Here is a 17,589-nt window from a genome sequence, read left to right on the forward strand (position 1 = left end):
TGGCCCGTCAGCCCAGCTGAGCCCTGAGGAAGCCCACGCTCCCTCCCCAGTGGTGCTGGCACAAACTTGACTCCAACACACAGCCTCCCACTGCTCTACACCGTGCCAGACACCTCTGCATGGCGATGTCACACACACACGCTCAACTGTTACCAGGGGCTTTTATAGCCAGGTGTTGGCACAGATTGCCAGTCAAACCAGCCCTCACCAATACCACGGTACACTTTCCAAAAAGAACCTCTCTGACACCAGGCACGCCAAAAAGATCTACAGGCAACTCAGGCTTGAACTCAAGCCTTTCCTGATGCTGCAGGAGGAACTCATCTTGCACAAGGAGATTGTCACAGCATCTCTTAACAAGAGAAGTCTAGTGTTTTTTTTAAAAGAATTAAAACTGTATCCCCTCAAGAAGCAATCATGTAATTACGGTGCTGTAACATATCTGCACTCGTGGCCAGGCTGCAGAGAAGATTGTACGGAGAAAATCTTTGTAGTATCTAAATACCTTCACCAGTATTACTTCCAAACTTTTCTGAATAAAAAGATAAATCGAATTACTCCTCATTTATCCACTTCTGGATGAAAGTAAGTTTGAAACAATAGTAAAGGGCTGCAAAATGAAAGAAATGCTAAGTGCAAGCAAACAATGGCTATTTCTCCACTAATCATCTCGTGGGATTTTCAGAGAGAGATGTTAGAAGTATACCCTGGGGGTAAGAGTCAATCTTTTGGAGGAGTAGCATTTTACTGACATGAGTTCTTGTCTCTGTTAATTATGGAGGTCTGGGTGGAATAATTTATATAAAAAAAAGTTTTTGGATTGTTATTTTAATTTAGTAATGCATACTTTGTACAGTTTACTTTTAAAATATAAAGTCTAAAATCTTGGTAGTACAACAAATATCTCTGAATAATCCTAGGGAGAGCCTGACTTCATATGAAATTATCTGCTAAATCAGATAGTTGTTATTGCCTGTGTATATTTAAAAATAGATAATCAGATCTTAATCATTACTTTTCATCTTGAAGTTCTATTTTCTTTGGTAGTAAAGACTGTAATCCTATGGGTTTTATGCCTTATCTCTTTACCTCTGAAAGTTGTTAGATTCCATCTCAGAGAAATCTGGTTTATTTTCTTTGTTTTGTGTTAGTATACCTAAAAACATACTAGAATATCAAAATGAATTTAGAGTTTTGTACATCTTTAGAAAACTTGTGACTATTTAAAATAATCCCATTGTTCTCTTAAAGTCATAATCGCTTCATTTTACATCCTCGTTATGTAGAAAAATCAACTCTACTTGACAGAAGATATCTACTTAATGTGAACAACACCAAACCAAAACTCTAGCATAGGTAGCCAGCTAAACTAGAAAACATTTCCAGTAAAATTGTTCTCTCTCTCTCTCCCCCTCCCTCCTGTGGGCAGAAGTCTGAAAAAAAAAAAAAAAAGTATTCATTGCTGCGGCTGTTATTCATTTGTCAGCTTGTATGAAATTCATTAATAAGTGGCAGAAGTATTCCTGGCCCAAAATGAGTTCTAGAAAGAATGATTTTATCCTGCACATTTACCTGTAGTGTCCAATCCTGTCTTTGGTTTGCCTGCTATTTTGATTTACCCAATGAATTCCCAGGTTATGATTTTACTAGTTAATACACTGGCAGAAGAAGTTTCAAAAACAGTTACTTGACATTTCCGGATAAAGTGAGTCTAAATAAAAGTATGAGCAATTACTGTATTTAAATTTTCCAACTTCCCGTATTGATTTCTCACGCGCACACACTTTTATTAATACTAGTTAATTATTGCTTGTCCCAGAAATTAATTTCTAAATTTCAAAAATCAACGCAGACAAATTTTCTGAGCTGACGCAGCAAGGTGAATTTTACAACAAAACATGATTTCAGTCTCATGTCAGGGAAAGACAGTTCTACAGACTGCAGTGGAGAACAGATTATTCTGTAGATTAAAGACAAAGCCCAAAATTATGCATGACAGCTGCAAATAAGCTAATATATTTTCAGTCTCTGTGAAATGTTAGGTTTTCTCAGCTCAATAATGGAGTAAGAAGTTATGGGATATATATTAAGTGAGGATGTTTTCAAAGTCACAAAGAAAACATGCACATTTCATGTTCCTAATACTATCACAGTATACCAGCATACTTCCTACTTGGTATGGAGTCCATTCAATTAAAAAAGGTAACAATATTTATTGCATTCAAAAAATTTAGGGAATTTATTCTAAATATTTTTGTTCGACAAAAGTGGCATATATCCCAGCCTTTAATGTGCAAGAATGCATTTTACACCCTTTGAAGGGAAAAATTGTGGCTTTACCAAAGGTGATGACAAATGCTAAGACTTTCAAAAGAAGTTGGTATATTGACCCAAAAAGACAGACAAGGAAATTACTTTCTTCAACTCCTAGTTTCATGTAAACCCCTTACAATACAAACAATTCACTGGCTGTTTTATATGTGTGTCATCAGCCAAACCTGGAAGACGTTCATTACTTTGTCCCATTGAAGCACATGCTTCCATGGCACTTCTAAATTGTTAGAAAATACTGTTGCTACCACAGCTGTTAGTTTAAAACAACAATCCATTTAAAGTTTTACTGAGATCTAAAGTGCAGATAAACCTCCATCCACCACCATGTCCAATTCCTTTCATAAGAGATATCAGACTGGAAACTTTTGAAGATAGCAGCTCAAAATCAAAATGGAAAAGAATTTTCTCGTGAAATGCTTAGTCTCTCTCTGACACTTTTACATTAAGAATGAATTGCACAGTTCCTTCCTTATATGGTACGTGGCGGCTTAATGCTTTTGGAAACCTACAGCTAATCACAAAACCAGCTAACTGAGACGTAGACCTTTTCTAAACTAGTAACTTAACTTGATCCTTTACGTTCAATCAACTGTTACCATTTTCCTGGAGCTACATACATCTAAGCATCCCTGAGCAAACTAATATGTTATTTTCATTGTTTTTTAATGCATGCTTTATGTTTTAGTAAGATATATGATTTTTCTTTAAAAAGAGTTATAGCCTGCTTTGGTAGAATCCATTAGCTCAGTATAGCGTTATGTTGTACCAAAACTCCATTGTCCTGAAATTAAGATTCAAAATCTGCTCTGCATTATGCTATATAGGAAGTCAGTATTTCTTCTAAGGAATACCAGATGAGCAACAGAACTAAATCTTTCCCATACTCCACAAATAACTGGATAGCCAATGGCTGGGCTTACAAACAGGTTACTTGAGGTAAACTGAAGCATGGCCTTGTTGGCATCTACCATATTAGAAAGTAAAGTACCGCTTTCATAAAGGTAAGAGTTGCACACTTTTTGCAAATTCGTTCCCCATTTTACATGCAATAACGCACTGAAACACAAACCTCTCACTAAAATGCAACATGATGGATTTTATTGTAGGAAAAGGAAAACAATTCTCCTTTTGCAGTATCTAAAAACGATATGGTAGATTCTGTAAAACTACCTGCCTACTGAATTTTTAGTTTTCACCTTTGGAAAATGCTAAATGTTTCTAATATTTTCATGAGTTACAGTACTTTCTATGACTTTCTATGAGTGGTAATTCATGAGTTACCACTTACAGTGGTAAGAAACACAAACAAGCAGGATCCAGACCCTTCCATAACTAGAAAATGACTTAACCTTCAAAATTCCTGCATTTGTCTGAGACACAGAAAGCAGCAGTAAGGCAACTAAGTCTGCCCAAGCTTCTTTGTAACTTTTTGTTTCAAAATTTAGATTCCATTGATTTTTTTTTCTACAATTTTTAGGTTATGTAGGACATTTGGAAGGTGGAGTTCTTGTACTCTTGGAAGGAATTTTCTGAAGCTTCATTCATATTGTCACCAAGGGTTTGCTCTGGTGACATCTTTAGTAAAGCAATGAAAAGAGACCTAGAGACAGAACCAACTGATGTCACTGGCTGGAGCTGCATTCAATGGGAACTGCTGATTTATCTCTATTGATTGGGTTATTTATTCTGTGTTTTCCTATTAAAGTGGTGTGAGATAGACTTCTTTATTTAGAGATGTTCTTCTCCTAGAAATTTATTTAACCTAACTGTTGATGTTCAGCAATAAATTCTTAAAAGAATCAGCTGGGTTTTAAGTTACTATTGCAACTAACAGCAAGTTGCTGGGAAAGTCAACTAGGTATAATAGAAGCTGTGCTTTCTAGGCGAAGATAAAAGCACGCTCATTTATTCAAAACCAATGGAGAGGAAATAAAATGGAATACTACAACATACCCAGTGTCATCACCATTAAGTTAACATTATACACGCTATCTGTGATGCTGAAATGTCTGAGTGTAGAAAGCACGTTTTCTCCTCAGTATTTAAAGGTATTTTCTGTCCACTCATGTACAAAATTCTGCTTCAAGTTAAGCTATTTACACAATATGTAAAAAAAAAGAATCCCCTAGACAATGTATGCTACTCTGTTTCGATTTAGCATACATTTTTCAAGTAATTTGCTTGTTTTCTTGTTCTGGGAATGTACAGCTATCTTTTCATTGCATGGTCCTTTTCACCAAGCATTGCTTGTTCCACCCATCCTACCAAGAACTCATTTTTGATTCACATCAAGCTTTAGCAATTCATTCCTGGGGTGATTTTCTTCCTGAATTCACTGGGCTTCAGCCTAAAAGCATCACATACTGTGTTTAAGTAGGATCACTTGCTATCTTTAGGTCATTTAAACTACTAGGAGGCAAGGGAGAAGGTTTCTGATTTTTGTGTGTGTGTGTGCACGCATGTATCTGCATGAGTCACAAACCAATAAAGATAAAAACTGCAAGATTCAGAAATCAGCCTTTACAGCAGTAGGGATTCCATCACAAAAACAAATACAGGAAACAATCTTCCATTACTAGCACATTTAGCCATTCAAAAGCACCAGGAAATTACCTCACCTGTCAAGTAAACAGATACCTTTCATGTAGGGAAGGTCACAACTAGCAGAAGCCTCCAAAAGTTGTCCTGCCTGTGCTCATCTGCTTTATTTTCACACCTTGCTCAGCAACAGCTACTCTCACTTTCGCATCTCTTGGTTCAGTTTTCTCACACCAAATACATTCAGTAAGATGGAATCATATACAGCAGCTTCTGATCAGAGTTAAAATCCTTCGATTTAGTACTCCAATCATTTTTGTGTCAGACATATCCACCCTGCTGCTTATTCCAAATCAGCCAGACTCCGTCCCTCTCAGTAAAATCCTCTCGTTTCTCACACATTGCTTTAGAAGAAGAAGCTATAAAACCTCTGAGCCCATGCAATTTCTCCGCTTCTACAGTTCTTTCAGATTACTGCTCCCTGAATAGTTTGGATGCTTGCAGGTTAAATTTCTCTTGCCCTGTCATAAGGCCTGCTAATTTTCCTGAAGGAAAGAAAGAGGAAGATAAAAATTCTCTAAACAAATACTTTATAGACTTATCAAGGAAATGGTAAGAATAGATTTGAAATAGCAAACTTAAGGTGCTCTGCTTCTTGGAACTTGACTTCAACATGCAGATTCACACATCATCTGGAAAGTGGGTGCAAACAGGTGTAACATGGAAATCTGTTTACTGTTTTTCTGCCTACAAGTTTTGGGTTCTTATGCAGCTTACATCTATCTAAAAAAGCAGACAGTAATTCAAGTACTCTCCAATTCATTTTGGAAGCTCAGACAAATAATTTACTGTAACTTTGCACTTCCCAGCTTTCCAAATCTATAAAAACATGGCATAAAAGTACTGCATGAGGGTGTCATGAGAGTAGTTGCACAAACAGAGGAGTTGTAGAACATGTGTAATAAAGCCTATTTCTATTTGTAGTAATGCTTCTCTTCCCTATTGTTTTGTAACCATGGCCCTATAAAAGAGTAACTTGGCTAAGTATGTGCTTTCCAGGTTGGGAAGGTATGAATTTAAAATAAATTATTTTTTGGTCCAGTACTTCAGTTATTAAAAGGTGCAGATTTTGCAATACTCTTCAGCTGCTCTTGCCTGAGGGCCTTTCAGTGACCTATCTGAATGGTTGGGCCATATACATCAAGATGACTTTGCACATTATGCACATCCCACAGGAGCCTTTACTCTGGAAATAGCACACTCATTTCTTCCTTCCAGTGCAGTTTTCACTACATAATTACTCATACTCCAAAAATCACAAACACATGGCCAACAAGATAGGACTTGTCCTCCAGCATGCACACAGGTTCTTAGTGTGAACTAACTTGATACAGAAAGTAACGTTCCATGGTTAGTCTCACACGGGATGGGCCAGGGAGCTTGATGAGGCTGGGATCTATAGCCAGGTCAGAAGTCACTGGGAGCCAATGCAATGTGTTGTAATACCAAGAAAATGAGCAACACAAATGTTATTACAATCTCATTTCTGTTCTGTGATTAGACACCTTTATGAAAAAAATCATGTAAATTTTAACAGAATTGTAAAACAACATCCAATAAAATCTGCTAGTTAAATGAAGATTAGTTATAGATATCTGTGTATATTATACACACATAAGACTACTTTTGTATCATATGTTATATGTACATATTTTTAAAGTAAATTAACTACAGGAATATAACTTGTGAAAGCAATCATTTATAGTTCAGATCTGGTTTTGAAAAGAAAAACAAGAGGATGGCAAGTCTTTTTGCCTATTAATCCCTCCTCAGAAGATAAACCACCAAGCATTATTTTTAGCAACCCGTTCTGTTATTTCACATATCCAGTCACCGCTCTGATTATGCACAGGAATAGATCACTGAGCTGTCAAGCTTAAATGTGTTCAGGAATCTAATTTTTGAAAAGTCACACAGGAAAGAGTAATCTGTCCTTTGCCTTTTGGTTTTATAAAATCACTGTCACAATGCTGAATAACAGTATTAAGTAGTCCCCATAAGATCACGGAATAATGATCTTAGGAAATTTGAATGTTATGGTTACAGCTGTCTCTTACATCCATCCTACCAAACTTCTACAACCAGCAATGTGACCATGAATTAACATGAAATTCAGAGCGGTTCTCGCCCCTAGAGTGCTTCTTTCATGGTATGTGCCACAAACTAGTAATTTGCAGCTGAGTCGCTCCAGCACCTAAGCCTACCAGGTAGGAGACCCCAAGAGATATGGTCTGACAGGACTGACTGCAGCGTGTGGTGCCTGAGCTCAGCACGTGCCGCAGCGGTCACGTCTGCAGTACCATAATTCACCTGGGTTGCTAAGCATCACTATTACAACAGTATCAAGAGCAGAGTTATTTTTCCTCAAGTCACTGAACAGCATTTCCCCAGTTCATCTTGAGGCACGTGCTTTCAACTGGAGTCAATGCCCAACGTGTTAGTAACAGACTAGCGCTGCCTGGGAGCGAGGCCGTGGACGTGCTTGCCTTGGCAAGCTGCGAACGCCCGGGTGGAAGCCTGCGTTTATTGCTTAGGGCGACTTTCAGTCTGGCTCTACTTCAGTGTCACCACTTGGCAACTTACAACAGGTGAACACCTCACCTTGCAGGGCAATCACCCTTAAACACTTAAGATGTGCTGATTGTACCAGGACTTTCCCCAGATTCCTTGCTCCCTCCAAGATGAATGCTGGATGTCTGAAGAGGCAAGCAAGCCAAGAAGCGCACAGCTGCCTCTAAGGCCAACGATCATTAGGCAGCTGACAGGCAAATGCAAGGGTGGCATAGCGTGATCAGTACTGTTGTCCCTAGTGAGCAAGTTTTCAATTATATTCTTGCATACACTATGAAGTAGAAACTTCCAGAAGTTCTTTTCAGTGTTGATTACAACAATCAAGCCTGATTTCAAGCCTCTAAAGCGTGTTTCACCAGCAAAAAAATAACTACACAAACCAAAATAATTTAGGAAGTGGAAAAGATACTGTCCCAGATTTCTGATGTTCCTTGTTACTATGGTAAATAGCAGTACCTACTGACAGAAACAAGAGAAAGCGTCCCTTATTCTCCACGAAACTACAGCTAATATTTTAAAATCTTTTTTTAAAAGACCGATCGATCTCTCTTACATGTGTTGCGGTATGACTAAGCTTTTGATAAAAGGTTCTAGAAATGCTATAAGAATTGTATTTCATTTTCCCGGGCCACCTATATTTATCAAAGTGAAGTTGGTTACAGAATAGCTAGAAACACCACCAAAGCTTCACTACTCTTTTTCCATCTGTTTTGCAGACAGACTTGGTAGAGGTCAGTTTTTGATAAAACCGTGGAAGATAGGAGAGTTAATGACACACATCTGCAATTTAAATTATTCATTTACCACTTGACTACTAACCACAGGCGCAACAAACAGCAGCTAATACAAGTCATGCATGTTTCATAAAGGGAAACTGTACCCTCTGGAGTATATTACATTTATCTCTGAAAAGAGCAACAGTGTTTTCAACATCATTTAAACCCAGTTTTCCCTGCTATTTAACTTTCCGCAATAAAACCTCCCAATGATTTGAGCAGTAGTTTTATTCAGGTACGGGAGGCAGCTTGCAATCTATTGAAAAAAATGTTTACTTTTAAAGTCATAAATACAGGGGGAAAGTTTTTATAAATGGGTTGGCACAGTTTCTCTGTAGCTTATGCAAGACCTCTTTGTATGGGCTGCAGATAAATGGCTGTAGCCGCATGTGCTTCATATTCTGCTGGGACATCCAAAAGACTGAGCACTACCCAAAAGCCAGACACGTGCATGAGGATGAGGGTGGCGGACACCAGTATTACACTGACTTTGCACACTGTAGTGAAAGTCTTTTCTTGTTGGATGCCTGGGAACAGTCGGACACTCATCAAATGTTTGCACCCTTCAGCGCAAAGCTTCTCTTGTCTGCAGAGACTGACCATGACCAAAGTACCTTTTCCCACTGTTTGGAAAGGAGGCTAGCATAGAAATACTGAACAGAAATCCAGAAAAGGGAAGAAAACAGGAGGTTCTGAAAGGTGCATAACTAAGTACAATTTTAGACAACTTGCTGGCAGCTAGTGATCTCGGGAGCCTGGATCCCTCTATACAATAGTCAGTCATTGCCTTCTTTAAATCAGTTGTGACTGAGAAAACCTGAACAAACCTCACTACAACTGTTAACCTAGTTTTCCAGGAGAACTTTCTGGTGAGCTTACCTGCAGTGAAGTCTGCTTTTACTGTTGACAGTACTATTAATAGCAAAGCTTGTGAGACAAGAGAATAGCAAAGCAAACACACAGGATTAAAAGATAAACCCAAACATCCACAGAAGTGCTTGGCACGAAATAAGTCTGCTAAAGCAAAATCTAAGGAGAAAAGAAAATTTCACTTTAAATAAGTGCATCGTGAACACCCCTGATAGATGGAGAGGCATCGCTAGAATATAGCCACAGGCTGTTAACTCCCGACCTGTTTTCATCTGGACCTGGCAAAGTCAATATTTTCATAACTCTGCTATGCTGAGACTGCAGCTCACTGAGCTGTTAGCCATTTCCTTACACTTCTCATCTTTTTCTTCTGTAATTGGTTCCCTATCCTTGACTTGGGAAGATCGTACCATGTAACATCATTCTGCCAGCAGCATATTTGTTCCTCTAAGGAATTAATGGTACTACTCTCTATAAAAATGTCTCTATTGAACCAACACAGCTGCTCTTTTAACTCAATTACAGAGCAGTCATCCAGGAACAGAAGATGACTTCTGAGGCAGGAGAACTCATGTCCCACCAGAAATGCTACCCTTTCTCCAGCTGTGGAGCCGTGACCCCTCAGGATCCAAGCCATTAAACAGTGCCTGACTATCACAGGATCTGTCATCCGATTACTGCACTCTGTCTTCAAAGGAGCTCTTTCATTCACAAAGATATTAGCGGGGAGTTAGTGCCATCAGTTTCTCTCTGCTGTCTCTTGGATAGTGGTTTTGTCTCTTGCAGTTAATAAGGTTAAAGTAGAGATCGTTAGTAAAGTCACAGTAAATCAAAAGTGAAACTTCTCAGGCATTGCTATTCCTGAGTTTTTGCCAAATTCATCATCTTCAGATTCCATTTCAAATTAATGACACTGAATTTTTAGAGATATAACAGTGTTTTGTGCACACTTAAACCCCTCATCCTAACCTTTCCCTCAAACAAATGTGTACCAATATCCATGAAAGAGCCCATAATAATTTCAATAAAGAAATGTGCTGCTTTTATAGTAAGATCTTCAAAGGCTCCAGCAAGTGACACTATTCTGCAAGCCCCTTGCCACTAGTTTTCCTACCTCTTACTTCACGGAAGAATCCGTGTCACCTTTCAACATAGCCATTTCTAACTTGGGCAGGTTATCAGAATACAAAACACAGTTCTATTTTTAGCTGATTCACGTGGTGATCCACGCATCTGTCCAAAACTAAGGTCTCTATAACAGCTACAGCACAGGGACTGGGAGATGTAAAATGCCCCTCTGCCACTACATTTCACCTCTTCACTTTCCCACCTCTCCTCAGCAGGTTCCTAAATAAATGAGAGATTCACAGGAGACATTACAGAAGCAGCAAATTGCCTTTTCCCTTACTCCAACCATGAAGACAGAGGAATCCACATGGAAATCAACACACGGATTTCAAGTTGAAAATTAAGTTCAGAATTGAACTCTTCCTCTCCTCAGAAGGTATGTATCTCTTGAAAGTTTCATGGAACTCCAGCTGGTTTTGAATTCTTTACATGTAAATAAAATGTACACTCGTCCCACATATTTCATTTGGAAGTGGTGAGTCCATACAATGAAACAATGGCTAAATTAATTTCGTTCACATATGGCTTGTTTTGTTGTTCTTCTGAGGAGGTGAGAAAACCTGTTTACCAGTTATTAAGTTTGGAATTCTGACTCTTCCTTCCCAGATATGTAGAACAGAATTTTCTGCAAGATTTCTTTGCTGAGCTTACAACTCAGCAGAACAGTCTTACAGTCCTTGCTACATCGAAAGAGGTCAAAACAAAACAAAACAAAAAAGAAACCCAAAACAAAAGAACCACAACAGTTCCCAAAACCACTGAAACACTACAAATTGCTTTACTCCATTAAGCAAACAATTTAGGAACTCAGGCAAAGGAGAAATGTCCTTTAGTGCTGGAAACTTTGCTGTACAAATAACAACAGACATGGCAGGCCAGAACTTTCCTGAATCTAATTTTACCTATTCCTTCACAAAATCTAATATAGGAAACCATTATTTTCCAGCTATCACTTACCTTAGGTTTCTGGCTAAAGAGATGAAATAGCACTGTTCTCACTATGTCCACAAAAAATCTGAAGTAGTTTTTGACACATATTTTGATTCACACTTTGACACATATTTCTGACAAAATTAGTGTATTTGTTAAAAGGCAGAGATAACTTAATTTTGCATTAAAATAATTTTTTATGATCATGATGCTATCACAGTATTGTGACAAAAATAAAACTGGCATAAGGGGAGATGTGCTTGATATTCTTATTAGCAGACAGAACTGACACACTACTACTGCCGTAACAATGAAAAGAAAAATCAAAATTGCCATAGCTTAAGCATGCAAAAGAAAGTCATGAAACCAAGAAAATTCTTTAATGCTATAAGCAGAAAAAGAAGAAATACATCCACAGTTAGAAATTAAGGTTAAAGATAATCTAAACAGTTAAATTAAAATACCACCTTTCTAAAATAACGATAAGGTGGCGTGCAAGTGCAAAGGTAGACAGGAGTTGGAGACCAGAGAAGGAAGATACTGCAACCAAACTTGAGACAATGTGTGAAGAGGTATCATGCAACCCTTAAAGGTAAAATAATCCAAGTCCATGAACCTGGTACGTTTTTCTGCATTTCCAATAAGTACTGCAATAAAGCTTTCAAAAAAGAGGATATTTTTATATAGAGATATTTTTAAATCTAAGTAGCAAATAAGATCTGGAAAGGGTTTGGGTAATTACTTTTATCTCAAATGTATGGAAGACTATAGTGGGAATTTTGGATTACAAAATAACTAAAGATAGATACAAAAGGAATGTTTTATAAAACACAACACTACATAAGCAAAAATACATCAGTCTGGACTAACCAAGCATTTCTCAAAGAAAAATTTCACTAATTAAAGAACCAAAGGCAGATATTACCCATGGTTTGATACTACCACTTTTTGTCATTTTGCCAGTCAAAGTGAGATGCCCTTGAAGAGAGCAAGATGTTAGCTACACAGATTAATCGGCAGCAAACCATGACCCAGAGGTGTCATAAAATGTGACTCAATGGTGTCATACATAATAGTTATAATGCTGCCCTTGGTTTCCTCAATTAATACATTGCCAATAAACACTGGGAAGCAGCAGATATTTTCAGCTATTTTAACGTTCTCATTAATTGTTAAAACCTTATCCAGAATTCTTTATGCAATTCTAAACATTAAAGTTCAAGGAAAAAAAAAAAATTGAAATAAAAGTTTGTACCAAGAAGGATCACTACAATAATAAAGGATTTGACTGTGGATAAACCAAATAATTTCTGATTAATTTAATTCATTTGTCCGTTCTTCAAAATGTTTAAATGGACCTGAAACTAAATCAACCCATAAACAGTAAACCCAGCATCTTATTTTTGTTAAGTACAAAATTCTCATATCTAACTTCATTCCTTCCAAGCGGGCACCATACGCCACCAACTCATGCTGCTCATTACAAAAAATATGCTACAACAATTTTCTAAATTTCCAAGGCAGACCTTCTCATAAGTGTAAACAAAACCCTGTCCTTTATTCTCTGAGTACCCCTATATCAAAAGCAAGTTCACTGTTAAGACTGCAATTAAACTTTTAGAGTTCTTACCATCTATTTTACCATTCACATGCCTAAAGAAACCTCAACACACCGTATATCAAGTCTACACTTAATTATGACCAATAGTATAATTTTTTTCCCTTCTGTCCAACTTAAACTTTTCTAATATTATAATTGTGAATTGTTTACAGCAGAGCTTCTGAATGCAAAAACTAGACTTATTGGAAATTCTGTTGGTACACAAAATAGCTTTACAATATGTTACACCTTCCTACTTCTATTAGACTTATTACTTCATATTTCAAGCAGAAGTAAATAGTGTCCTTGTGGGAAAATACTGTCTATTTGTGTAAGACTTAATGACATAAGGTAAATTGTGCTGTTGGTTTGAATTAGACATGCAATACACTTCAATAATGTGTTATTTCCTTTTGTATATGATACAATCTTGAAGAAAACATGATTAGAAAACCCATTTGTGTCTGAAATTTCCTTTGATTGTTTTAAAGGCTATTACTCACATCAGCATTGTACTATTCTTCCCTCATCAATTTCCATTATCAGTTTGATTCAGAATAATGCTGTCTCAGTAGGTTTCCCAAACAGATTTAAAACGAGTGTAGTGCTCTGATTAAAAAAAAACAAAGCAAACAAAAGCCTACTGATTCGATACCTTCTGAAAGGCAGTCAACAGGAATAATAAGTAGTATTGCATTCAAACACCCTTATTTCACGTTTTCATTAGAATATATATTTTCTCCTCAAAAAAAAGAAGTATCACTACAATGTAAAGACTTCTAAAATTTTTACAATAAATTAAATTTCTCAATCATTTTCCTTTCCATTAGAAAGTCTACAAACAGAAAGACTTATCCAATCTCATCCAGTCCTTCCTTTGCTCATTCATCAACATTTATAGCAAAAACATTTGCTTGGCTTTCAAGTATCTTATGTTCTCTTGTAATAAAAAGGAAGCGTGGTACTGGAAAAACATACTAATTAGAACCATTGCTAACTAATGGACAAGTGAGTTTTCAAAGAAACCTGTAGAAGAAACACAAAGTGACTATTCCTGCATGTATTGCTGGTTGTTCACCTAAAAGCTGGTAGAACAAGACAGGAGAAGCAGAAACGCCAGAAAGCACACACCAGCAATGAATCCTTGGAGCTGGTCCCTGATCTAAGTGCAGTCAGTAAGCTAGACGAACTGAGGGCTCTCAGAAGAGAAATTATTTTCCTTCCAGCATCTCCAATAACTATTTAACCCAGAAAAGTTAACAGAGTCTATGCTGCTGTTAAAAAAGTCATTCTGAAACAGCTCTTCATTTTTCCTTTTCCTTAAATACTAATCACTATTCAAGACAAAATTTCATTATAACAATACAAGATATGTTTACTATTTTTCATAGCCTCTCTCCAATGCTGGATTTTGCTTAGCAGATTTTCAAGTTTATACTGTCTAGAATTAATTTACTTCTCTGTCTATTCATGTATTTTTCACTCCAGGTCAGAAAGCAGAAGGGAATAAGGAATTTAAACGTTATAGAATGTTTTAATACACAGACAAGTAAAATGTGTGGTGTTGGCGTATCGCTGCCTGTTACTCACTTCTTGAAGAACAGTATAAAGTCAAGAATTTAACACAGACGCTCTCCTAAGCATATCCAGACAAAGTTCATTACCAAAGGCACAATAAAAGAAACGAGCTCTGACAAGCAGTTGTCCGAAATGCTGTAAATGGGGTTGGTCAGTCTCTGGGCAAGATTTACAGCCTCCTGTCAACATCACAAAATATACCTTTCCTGGGCCAAACCAAGGGACCTGTGCCATGTTCCTGTTCCTAGCCAGAAGATAATGCCTGGGAAAGTATATGACAAATACTTATCATACCTCCCCAAATCACTTACCAAATACCAGCCATTTTCAGCTAAGCAACTGTATGAAGCTATCATTCACTTACCCACTAAAAGAAAGAAACAAACAAAAGTATTTTTTTAAAGTCATCACAACTGAAAACACAAGTTGTGTACATGTCTGTGTGCAGAATTAGAATAAGTGCTCGGACCCTCCTAGAAAACAACTTTAGATACCAGCTTGGGGCAGAGAGAAGCCAGTCTGAACTTCCCAAGGGCTGTAGTTCTCGAGGAACCAACTGTTCTCAGATTTCCAGACAACATACTGGAACCAATTTAACAGTCGCTTATCATGTGTATCATGTCAGAATCTTCTGCAGTCTCCTACTGGCTGTTCAGGGTTGCTTACTACCCGTTTGACATTAGCAGAGAATCACGATTCCCAAACAAGTCTGACCTTGAAAAAGCACCTTTTGTAGATAGTGCCAAGGTCAATAGAACAATAATAATTCGCTCTGAAACTGCTTCATGCACTGCTTTGCTGGGATATGTAGCTCACTTTTGCAGTGTCAAGAGACTTCAAAAGTTTGATTGTAGTTTTGGTAAGTGTCTTTCAAACCTACTAAACTGACAACATTGCCGGGACTGCTTCACGTTTACCTGCTCCTCATGAGAGTTTTCTGTATCTGGCTGCTGCAGGGTGAGCTCCACTTGAACGCTGCAGAAGCAGTTAATGAAGTCACGTAAATAGTTCTAAGAATTAATGCTTCCTCCTGGAGGACAGTTAACATGTGGAAGGGAAAAAACAAATTGATATGTTAATAGTGCTAAAGTAGCACATCCCTAATTATACCGTCAAGAAGAATCTAGTCACTTATTTGACTGGAAATCAAAGTGATGTAGTCCTTTATCACACACAGATGTACTGTGAGTTTCAGCAGAACAGTTTCCTATTAGAAATCAGTTCAACCCATAATTCCTTTTTCCAACTTTATCCTTTGCTAACTGGAAACACGCAAGAGTAAATACAGCCTCCAAGCTTAATGCAATATTCTGAAAGGATTAAATAAAATCTATCTAAGCAAACATAATAACGTTATACATTTCTCAAGAAGGCTGAAGGATTATTAAGTGCTCTATGATTTTCTAACTAGAGAAGCAAGCTACTTTGGGACATGCCTCAGCCTACATTAGTGGGATTTTTATACATTTGCCTTATCAACTGGATTATCAGAAAGAGTAAAGTCATTTAGAGAGACAGATTTATTTTTTTAAAAGTATTGCAATAGCAAACCCAACAAAATCTAAAGAAAATTTCATTTATAAAAGCTGAAAAGATTTTATACATATGAACAATTGGCAACACACAGTAATCAGTAAATACTAGAGGGGTTCTAGACCCATCTGAGTTCTCCTAAGATTAAATGAAGAATACAGAAAAAGTTTGCTTTTTTTGTTGTTTGAAACAGAAGATAACATTTCTGCCATAGAACAAATGACCCCAATATATCAAAATTGTTTCTGGCCATGGCACTGTCAGACCAGTTAAAAATAAGATGTTAGTGACAGCCCAAGCATCAGTGCAGAAGGGAGGACAACTGTGAGCTGGGAGAAAGCGAATCAACACAGCCATTTCCCAGAAGTTGTGCACAAGCAAAGGACACCTCTAGACTGCAGCAGTCTTGGGGGCCCAGGCCTGGCCTGCTATTTACGTTGAATTTCCAGGAAGGCCTGTGATCACAAAATGTCATGAAGCCGTACGATTTTACTGCAAGAATTATTTTTGCAGACCTCCATTCAGGTTGTTCAGTTACCGATCACCTTCCCTACCACATCCTGAGATTTAAATGATGGACAATACCTTCCAGTGCTTGGCTTCTCCATTAGCTGCACACCGCAAGGCACTGCAGCAAGTCCCACATGGAAGAGGGCAATAATGAAGATGCAACTAAGGCATCTGCCATGGATGAGCACAGTCTGCTTCTGTATGTCAAAGGGAAGTGCACTAATCCAGTCCCTCAAGCATGAGTTGTTAATCACTATGAGAGAAGCCACCTGTTAATGATTTCATACCATCATCATCAGTTTTACGGGCAAGGGTACTACCAAACTGTCAAAGAAAACAGTACACTTTACTCTTACAAAAAAGGGGTTCAAAAATTAGATTCCATTTTCATAGTATTTTTTAAAGATAACATGCATTTTTGTTTTATACATCCTTTCAATTAAATTTTGATTGAGATACAGTCAAAAGACCATTTATTTTGGTGAAAAAAAATTGTCTCTTTTGTCTGAAAATTTAATGCAACTTTAATTCTTATTCAAATCCACCCACTAAACTAAATTAAATGTAGCTCTACTGGGGCAGAAATCTTCTCAGAACAAATATTGGTACTGGATTGGTTTGTGGTAAAGAGCATTCCTAGGCTTGTATGAACACTTCAGACTGCATGTGTAAGAAGGAATATATTATATTCCACTCTAACAATAATTAGAATTTTTTAAAGTGTAAATGCTGGCACGAGACCAAATCAGTACAAATTACTAATAATAATTTAAAGAAGGTAAGCTTCTAGTCATATGAGAACTGAATTTCTGAAACAGCTTTTTCAAGCTTTAATCAAGCTTATGAAAGGAACTCTTGTGTATATGAATTCCTACGAAGAAAAATAAAGCGTACAATCATCAATTTGTCAGTGATCTGTGTTCCTCCAAAGTCATTTGAGAAGAAAGTATTTCACTATATCATTGTGCCATATATATATTACTTTAATCAAAATCACCAAGGGCTTCCACTGGATAGGTGCAGGATCTCTGCATTAGATCTCTGTCACACATAGTCGCTAATGTCCATGACAAATCAGTTGATTTGTTGAATTTTCATCCTTAACAAAAACCTATTTTGACCACAGGCTTTCTACCAGGTATTTAAGATTGTTGTAGGAGG

At 37.3% G+C, this 17,589-nt stretch overlaps 1 long non-coding RNA gene across 1 annotated transcript in view; it reads left to right on the forward strand.

Moving 5' to 3' along the window:
* The window catches only part of LOC308068538, a 75,434-nt gene that overhangs the window by 28,543 nt on the left and 29,302 nt on the right, over positions 1-17,589 (forward strand). The window contains exon 2 of the long non-coding RNA XR_013930001.1: positions 1-17,589. This exon is cut by the window's left edge and continues 24,556 nt beyond it; it is cut by the window's right edge and continues 29,302 nt beyond it. This is a non-coding gene — a long non-coding RNA (uncharacterized lncRNA).

The sequence above is a fragment of the Falco punctatus genome, assembly GCF_963210335.1.
Source record: "Falco punctatus genome assembly, chromosome: 8".
Classification (NCBI taxonomy): domain Eukaryota; kingdom Metazoa; phylum Chordata; class Aves; order Falconiformes; family Falconidae; genus Falco; species Falco punctatus.